Below are 9,960 nucleotides of genomic sequence, written 5' to 3' on the forward strand. Positions count from 1 at the left end.
ATGTTCGGCTTGTAAAAAAATGTGTGGCTACACTGACATCTGTACTGGAAAATTCCATTAGAAAAAATAACACCTGAAGTAGGTACTTTTCAAAGAGCTACATTTTACAATCAACATTAAAGAGAAACCTCTCTCTCAGTCCATGATTTCCCCCTCAAGAATCTCTAGTGGTTGCCCATTCACCTCTGCATCAAATTGAAACTCCTTACCATCAGCTTTAAAGCACTCAATCACTGCCCCCGCCTACCTGACCTTGCTGTTTTCCTACTACACTCCAGCCTGCAAACTTTGCTCCTCTAATCCCAACTTACTTACTGTACCTGGATCCTTGTCGATCTCACTGCTGACCTCTCTCCCACGTTCTGCCTCTGGCCTGGAGCACCCTCCCTTTTCATAACTGATTGATTCATAATTGATTGATTGATTGATTGAACTGACAGACATATATACAGAAAAGGAAAAGAGGGCTTAATCAGGGAAGGCCTCTTGGAGTAAATGTGCCTTCATTTAGGCTTTGAAGGGGGGGAGAGTAATTGTCAGATATGAAGAGGGAGGGTGTTCCAGGCCAGAGGCAGGATGTGGGTGAGTGGTTGGTGGCACGATAGATGAGGTCAATGCACAGTGAGCAGGGTGGCATGAGAGGAGTGAAGTGTGTGGAGTGGGCTGTAGTAGGAGAGCAGTGAGGTAGGAGGGGGCAAGGTAGGTGAGTGATTTAAAGCTTATGGTAAGGAGTTTCTGCTTGATGAGGTGGATGGGTAACCACTGGAGGTTGTTGAGGAATGGGGAAATACAGACTGAATGTTTCTGTAGAAAAATGATCTGGTTAATAACAATAATAATAATAATAATGGTATTTGTTAAGCGCTTATTATGTGCAAAGCACTGTCTAAGTGCTGGGGAGGTTACAAGGTGATCAGGTTGTCCCACCGGGCGCTCACGGTTTTCATCCCCATTTTACAGATGAGGTAACTGAGGCACAGAGAAGTTAAGTGACTTACCCAAAGTCACACAGCTGACAGTTGGTGGAGCTGGGATTTGAACCTATGACCTCTGACTCCGAAGTCCATGCTCTTTCCACTGAGCCACGCTGCTTCTCAGAGTGGGTAGCAGTGTGAAGAATGGACTGAAGTGGAGGGAGACAGGAGGTGGGGAGGTCAGCAAAGAGGCTGATACAGTAATCAAGGCAGGATAGAAGAAGCGCTTGGCTTAACATGGTAGCAGTTTGGATGGAGAGGAAAGGGCAGATTTAGCAATGTTTAACAGTGGTTAGCATGTTCCATGGGGCTCAGTCTAAGTCCTATTTGCTGCTGTAGCTGCTGTTACTGTTACCCTGAACAGCTAAGGGGAAAAAATCACCAGGCAGGGTCAACCTTTTGGCTCATCACCCCACAAGTTGAGTGACACTTTCATTGGAGAAAGCAAGTGTTGGTAAATTCTCCAAGGGTTGACGTTGATGTGAAAACAAATTCCTCCCTAGGGAGTTTGGAATTTTCTTTAAATCATCATTACTTTTCTTCATCCAATCTCAGCCACTCTGCCAAAGAAGAGGTAAAATTGAAGTGGGCCAATATGTGAAATGGCAGCAGCCACCATTTCAGACCCTTCTGGAATTCCTGAAAGTTCTAGTGTGGCAGGCAGCTGGCTGTGCTCATATAATTATGGTGGAGGTGGCAAGGGTGAGGGGTTCAGGGGTGGTGGGAGAGTTTCTGACTTCCAACCAATTCTGGATGCATTAACATAGTAAGTGAAAATGGAGCTGTTTGGGAAGAAAATAGCCAAAAGAGTAAAAGATCAGTTCTGCCTGAAGCGGGCTCTGGACCTATAAGACTATAAGACCAAGGATGTTAAGGAGGACTTGTAGTCTCTCTGAAGATTCAGATGCAGTTATAGTTAGGGTTTTGTACACTGTACTGAGCAGGCAGCTGGTATACCATAGAGAAGCAGTGTGGCCCAGTGGAAAGAGCACGGGCTTTGGAGTCAGAGGTCATGGGTTCAAATCTCGGCTCTGCCAATTATCAGCTGTGTGACTTTGGGCAAGTCACTTCACTTCTCTGGGCCTTAGTTACCTCATCTGTAAAATGGGGATTAAGACTGTGAGCCCCCCGTGGGACAACCTGATCACCTTGTAACTTCCCCAGTGCTTAGAACAGTGCTTTGCACATAGTAAGCGCTTAATAAATGCCATTATTATTATTATTACCATGTCATTCAAGATTTCTGAATTAAAACATAGAGGTTACAAAGGACTGATTGATGACCAAATAGCTCCCGCTCCTGCTAATAAATATTGGAGTCCAAACCCATTGAAATGAATGATTACAGTATTACATATACCATCATCTTAATGGCATTTAAGGTAGCAACTACATTCATTACTCCTGTTGCATTATACTATGAATAACAAACCTCTAGTATCATGCCTCCCTCTCTGGGTCGCACCTGGAGCATTTCCAGTACTCTACCAGTCTCGGCTAAGAGAGGGAGAGTCAAGCAGAGGCCTACCCATTCCATTCCTAGTTTGGGCAATGGCTACCGAGTGGAAGGCAATGTGCTACAAGTCAAAACTCACCTGTATTGGGCAGCCACTGCATGGGAGAGAGTCGAGGGGGGAAACTCGAGTTTACTGTGTGGAAGATGGCAATGGTAAACCACTTCCATATTTTTATCAAGAAAACACTATGGATACGCTACCAGAATGATTGCAGGTGGAGAGTGGGGCATTCTGGGAGAGATGTGTCCGTGGTGTCGCTATGGGTTGGAAATGACTCGATGGCATAAGACAAGTATCATGCCAATGACCATTTTTAGGGTTGTGTTTTCTACTGCCCCAGTGTTGACTTCCTGGGTGACCTTTGGAAAATGGCTTAGTCTTCCTGGGCATCCACATCTTCATCTCTAAAAAGAGGTAATGCTACCTGCTACTAAATAGGGCTTCAAAGTTCAGGTGCCCTAGACAAAACATGCAGCATGGAAGCAGTGTGGCCTAGGGGAAAGTGAACAGGAGGGGGAATTAGAGGACCTGGGTCCCATTCCCACCTCTGTTTCTTGCCTGCTGTGTGACCTTGGACAAGTCACTTAACTTGGCTGTGCTTCAATTTCCTCATCTGTAAAGTGGGGATTCAATGCCTCTTCTCCCTACTACTTATACTTTGAGTCCCATGAACGATATGACCCGATCATCTTGTATCTACCCCAGTGTGTAGTGCAGTGCTTGGTAGATAGTAAGCCCTCAACAAATACCATTGTTATTAATACTTTTACTAGGGACCCATCTTTTATAGGATTTCTTTTTTTAAAAAAGCCTACCTCCTAAGGATTCCTTGGCTTACCGTTCCAAAAGCATTATAGGCTGCCAGTAATACACTAGACTTGATGAATCATCCATTTAAGTTAATGCTTGTGGGGAGAAAGGTGAAGGAGGCGCAATTGAAATGGCAACAGTCGAAACTGGAGCAAACTCTTCAGCGATAGGCTTCCCAATTTTCCTGACTGAGTCAGACCAATGGCCACCCAGTCTAGTATTCTGTCTCTAACAGTGGCCACAAGATGATTGGAGGAGTTGTGTGATAATTACCCTCCTTGACAACATTTATCCTACTGTTTAGTGGTGGATGATTGACTGTCCCTATTTTCCCTTATAGTCAACCACCACAGGCTTCATCACCATCAATGGCTTTTATTGAGTGCTTACTATGGGCAGAGCACTGGACTAAACACTTGGAAGAGTACAATACAACAGAGTTGTCAGACACATTCCCTGCCCACAGTGAGAGTACAGCTAGAGGGGGAGACAGACATTAATATAAATAATTTATAATATATAATTTAAAGATACATATATCAATGCTGTGGGGCTACGGTGGGGTGAATATCAAATGCCCAAAAGTCACAGATCCAAGTGCATAGATGAAGCAGAAGGGAGAGGGAGCTACATTTAGGGTCTAGCATCTATTTAAGTCCTCTAGCTTTCAACATACCTAAATTTTTCATTTAAGAATGATGGTATTTGTTAAGTGCTTACTATGTGCCAGACACTGCACTAAGCACTGGGGTAGATACAAGCAAATCAAGTTGGACACAGTCCCTGCCCCATATGAGGTTCACGGTCTCAATCTCCATTTTAGAGATGAGGTAATTGAGGCACAGAGAAGTGAATTTACTTGCCCAAGGTCACATAGCAGACAAGCGGTGGAGCCGAAATTAGAACCTTTGGATTCCCAGGCCTGTGCTCTATCCACTACAATATACATTCCTAACCTTTCACCTTCCTCCTAGGAACCCATTATGGACCTTTTGCCATGAATGTCTTCAAACCTGCTGATATTTTCAGCCTGCACAACGAGCTGGGGTAAAATTCCACATATTTGCTGTGTACTGTGTGAGATAGTGTTTCCTTTCATTTGTTTTGAACATACAGCTTCAATAGATGCTCCTTGAAATTTAAAGAACAACACTTCTGTGTTTGCCCTGTCCACACCCTTAATGATTTTGCATATCTCAATACCACTAGATACCAGGAAGGAATCATTAAACTAATGGTAGCAATGACAGAACAGAGTGTTCACATTAGAAGCCAGAGGAACAAAACAATATTTATTCTGCCTTACCAATCAGTCACACTTTTATGGGCAGTGTCCCTAGAAGTATCACAGCTCAGAATGTATTGCATTCCTTGCATTATCATCTATCTCTATCTTACCTCATAGATTTTCTACTACTACTAATAATAATGATGGTATTTGTTAAGCACTTACTATGTGCCAAGCACTATTCTAAGCACTGTGGGGGATACAATGATCAGGTTGTCCCACATGGGTCTCACAGTCTTCATCCCCATTTTACAGATGAGGGAACTGAGGCCCAGAGAAGTGAAGTGACTTGCCCAAAGTCACACAACTGACAATTGGCAGAGCTGGGATTAGAACACATGACCTCTGACTTCCTAGCCCGTGCTCTTTCCACTGAGCCATGCTGCTTCTCTTCTACTACATCCCAGCATGCTCACCTGGTTCCTTTAAAGCCAACCTACTCAGTCTACTTTGATCTTGTTTATCTCACCCCCGGCCCCTTGCCCATGGTCTGGAACCCCCTTCCCCTACACATCTGACAGGCCACCACTCTCCCTACCTTCAATCTTACTAAAATCCTATCTCCTCCAAGAGGTCTTGCCTGAATAAGCCTTCATTTTCCCTACTCCCTCTCCCTTCTGCATCACCCTTGCACATGGATTTGGACCCTATAAGCACTTGGTATTCACTCCCCCTTCCGCCCCAACACTAATGTACATAGCTGTCATTTATTTTCATGTCTGTCTCCCTCTTTACACTGTTAGTTTCTTATGGGCAGGGAACCTAGGTACCTACTCTGTTGTACTGTACTCTCCCAAGGGCTCTGCACACAGTAAGCACTCAATAAATAACATTGATTCTCACAGGTGTAATGATAATAATAATAATTGTGGTATCTGTTCAGCTCTTACTATCTGCCAGGAGCCGTACTAAGTGCTGGGGTGGATACAAGCAAATCTGGTTGGACACAGTCCCTGTCCCAATGGGGCTCACAATCTAGGCGCCCCCATCAAATTTTCCACTGGAACAGTTTATAGATCTTTTGTTGAAGATTTGGTGCCACATGGGTAAAGACTGGACTAATCAAAGCCCATCACTTCAATTTCTGCAGGTGAGCACTTTTTTAGCTAAATTTTCCTAGACCTATAGACCTAGACGTATATCCATCACAGCCTGCCAATGCTGCCAGCCTGTTCTGATAAAATAGGATTATTTTCTCTTCCTGGAGGCCTTACTTTCTACTAGTGGGATGGACCAGAGGCTTAGTGGCTGCTACCCTGAACATGTTGTGGGCAGGGAATGTGTCTGTTCTACTGTGGGTGTTGTACCCTCCCAAATGCATAGTACAGTGCCCTGCAAACAGTAAATGCTCAATAAATACGATTGATTGATTGGCTGATAGGAGTAAGCATCGAATTTAGCATGCTGGATGGGGTTTAGTGGGAGAAGAACATAGATAAGTGAAAGGGGAGAGAGCCGTTTGAATGCTCAGAAGCTGGTGGTCAGGAGTTACTGGATGATGTAGAGAGGAATTGGTAATCACTGATGTGGAGAGTAACAGGTAAATTTATAAAGACAAAGGAGACATGCATAGAATGATGTTTTACAAAAATGACCTGGGTGGGCAGCAGAGTGAAGTATGGATAGGAGAGCGGAGATGCAGGAGGCAGGGAGGTCAGTGAAGAAGCTGATTCAAGTAGTTGAGTAGGGAGGACCTACAATGAGATAAAAACTTCATCATTAGATAGCAGACCACCCATGAAAATGAAAAGTGAACTGCTTAACTTCACTATCCTACTGGCCAATCAATCACGCTATCAATGGTATTTATTTAGCACCTGTACTGTGTACAGACCTCTGTTCCAAGCACTTAGGAGATTACAATAAAGGTAGTCTACCATCAAGGAGTTTACAATCTACCTAGGAAAACAGACACTAAAATAATTTACAGATAGGAGGGAGGAGTTAGTGCTTATGAAATAGGAAATATCAGATATGTGCCTAGTACTGCAGGAGGCCAAGGTGCATAGTCCTGTGAATTAGTCAGCAATGGTAGCCCAAGAGAACAAACTGAAAGAAACACAAAGGCCAGTGGATTGGAGAATGAGCAAAATTTTCTTAAGGGATGAAATACTGAGATAAGAATTAGGGTAGCACACAGAAAAATGGGTGTAGCACAGGCAATCCACACTACTATGTATAGTTGGGCTGACCCTGGAGTTTAAAGTCGGGAAAATGGGTAGGCAACTTGCCTTACAACCAGGATACTCTGAGATGAAGTACCCGATAGGGACACCAAAGATATAATGGAGTGATCCAATGACAAACTCTTTGACCTAAATTGAAAATCCAAAGATCGCAGTAGAATAAGATGTTATACCATTGACTCATATTTTGGGAGAGGTTATTCGAGAACCAGTTGAATAAAGAATAAGAGAAAACATGTGAGGTTAATGTAGTATTTGAATACTTCCTACACCTCACCCCCACTTGATTTGGCTTGGAGTCCCATCTATTTGAGCACACCTGGCTGCTCTAGTCTACAGATTTCTTCCTGTCTCCCTGTTATTCTGTGTCCCAGAGGCTTCTTCATGAAGTGCCAAGTTCTCTGTTTTACTTGGAATATCCATATGTACTGCATCTCTGTATCTAGAGCGGATCAGAAGGATCCATTTTTAATGAGCTCTCTTAAGAGCTTGCCTATAACCCAGCTCTGTGCCTGGTCTGGTTTCCATAGGATGCAATTGATGCTATTTGTGATAATAATAATAATGATGATGATGGTAATGATAATAATAACAACAACAACGGTTTTTGTTAAGAAGATCCAATATGAGCAAAGTGGATCCAGTCCCTGTCCCACCTGGAGTTTACAATCTGAGAGGGAGGGAGAATAGGTATTTTATCCTTATTTTACAGATGAGGAAATAGAGGTGCAGAGAAGTTAAGCAATTTGACCAAGGTCACACAGCAAGGAAATGACAGAACAGAGATTTGAGCCCAGGTCCTCTGATTCCACTAGGCCTTGCTGCTTCACATTTTAGTCCTGAAACAGCATCACACACTAAACCTTCCTAGCAGTGAAGAGAGGAATCAGCAGATCTGGGTCTGACAGGTTGAAGGCTTCAATCAGACACAAATCACTGGAGTTTTCACAATTGGAGATTGACCCTGAAATGCTGATCTCCCTTCTTGAAGGAGGGAAGGAGGGTAGAGAGAATCAGTGTAAGTGGGTGTGAAAGTGAGATAGTGTGATAAGGATACAAAGGATGAAAACACAAGTTAGAATCCCTCACTCCTTGCCTCTTCATTTCTCCTCCTCCTTTTCCTTCCACCCTTCCTACCTGAGCTTTCTTTAACCAGATTTTGACCCAGGAGCCAGAACTTTTCTTCCCTTGACAGCTGGATCCTGTTCACTCCATCTTCTCTCTCCCCCAGTGAATGAGTCTCCCCCCCACCCAACTCCTGCCCTAGCTACGAGTCTCATCTCTTTTGTGCCGCTCTTCCTCTCTTGGCCCACAGACACTTTCACCTCTCCCAGCCCCGTTTCTCCCCCATTTCTCCCCACACGCGCTAGGGAAAGAAAGCTTGGTGAGTGATGAAGAGAGAAGCCCCCATGGGCCTGGTAAGGCAGCTAGCGGCAGAGCTGTCCTGTCTCCCACTCCGCCTGTGCTTGTTGTGGTTTTTCTTTTCATTTTTAATAGAGTGTTGCCCCTCCTAAGTACAAGCCTCCCTTCCTAATAGAGCTGAGTACATTTACTTGTCCACTGAGCAGTCCGGCATTCATTATACAACCGATGTAGCTCTCTGCAGCAGAGCCAGCCAGCCAGCCGGTACTGGATGGGAAAGTGCTCTCTCTCTCCCTCCGCTGCCGCTGCAGAGTTCCGTGCTGCAGCCCCCTGCACTTTGGAGGCCTCACTTTTGGGCGCTGTCCATGGTTGCAGCATCTTGGCTGGACGACGTCAGCCGTTTGGACGGGCCCCCAGCCCGCCGTTCCTAACGGTCACTCCCACTTTCCCTCATAGGGCGGGGGGCCGCGCCGGGGATTGCGGGGGGACCGAGGGGTGGGAGGGTTGGGGGAACAGGTTCGATGAGCAGAGGGCGGCAGATGTCAAGATCAGAAACAGCAGAAGAAGGAGCAGGACGAGCCGCCGCCCCGATTGTACCCTGAGCTCGTCCGCAAAACTTTTCCCCCACCAATTCCGAGGCCTAACACCGCCTCCCCCACCCCTCTAATCCCGTCCCGGCCCCGCCCTTCCCTTCCCCAATCCCGTCCCGGCCCCTTCCCCTCCCAACCCCTCCTCTCCCTCCCCTCCCCCCCCCGCACCCCCCGACTGTCTCCTCCCAGCTCAGCCTGCTCTTTGCGGTCCCCTCGGCTCCCGCAGGGCAGCAATGGATGAATTTTTGCAGCGAGCCAGATCCAAATTGGTGAGTGGGGAGGTGGGAGGGCGGGGTGAAGAGCGAGGGAGGGGGAGGGGATCTGAGGAACGGGGGAGGGGTCTATAAAGAAGGAGACGCAAATTGGGGACTTCGTTGCTGACGCCGCACTTGCGGGGTCTGCTCGAAGGCCGGTGGGCATGTATGTGGTTTTTCACAGGAACCTTTTCGAGCGACTTTGGCCCGGGCCCCGGACAACCTGCCGAAAAGTGAATTGCCCAGTGTGGGCATGGGATCGTTCAGGGGCGGGCTGGAAGTTTGGGTTGTTAAAGCTTGGCTTGGCGTGCAGGAGGAGTGTAGAGAGAGGCCAAACCTAGGCCGTTAGGGTCTCTGTACACTTGGACTTCTCGGCGTTACCTTTTCTGAAAAAGAGTTCAGCATTTAGACATTAATCTCTGTAGATACGGAGTTACACAGTTCTAAAAGGAAAAAAAAAACACACCTCTCATTCAAAATTCCATAGACGACCTAAAACAGTTGAATACGGCACAATACACGAGTGAGAATCAACCGTATCGTGGATTCTGGCAGTATCTAGCCAGGGGATTATTCCCACCCACCCGAGGCCGTGGAGGGGATTATACATTCCTGTTTACCCTGCGGTGGACCATTGGATTGACACCTGAGCCTATTCTGTTCAATCGTGGAGATTGAGTCTGGGACAGGAAGAGAAAAATCCCAGCAGTTGCTAATGATGCGATACTTGTTTCAGATGTCAGTTCTTGGAAATAAGAGCCCAAACCAGCCACACACTAGCTGACCAATCAGGGTTCAAATGCCAGTTAATTTTATTCATTCTGGTTTGACTGTTGCCACATAGAATCATAAACTTCTGCAATTTCCTATATCCAAAGATGTTTTAGATCCCCGGAGGGTAGGGTTATGATGCCATCCGGAGGAATCTTCTCCCTCTACCTCATGTAGCTGCAATCAATGTAATCTCTTCTTTTTCTTT

At 45.8% G+C, this 9,960-nt stretch overlaps 1 non-coding gene across 1 annotated transcript; it reads left to right on the forward strand.

Annotated features, from left to right (window-relative positions):
• The first annotated feature begins 2,421 nt into the window (after positions 1–2,421).
• LOC119948630 lies at positions 2,422–2,559 on the forward strand. The gene has a single exon (XR_005457014.1). It is a non-coding gene; the product is annotated as a small nucleolar RNA SNORA7 (small nucleolar RNA).
• The last annotated feature ends 7,401 nt before the right edge of the window (positions 2,560–9,960 follow it).

Source organism: Tachyglossus aculeatus, chromosome X4 (assembly GCF_015852505.1).
Source record: "Tachyglossus aculeatus isolate mTacAcu1 chromosome X4, mTacAcu1.pri, whole genome shotgun sequence".
Lineage (NCBI taxonomy): Eukaryota > Metazoa > Chordata > Mammalia > Monotremata > Tachyglossidae > Tachyglossus > Tachyglossus aculeatus.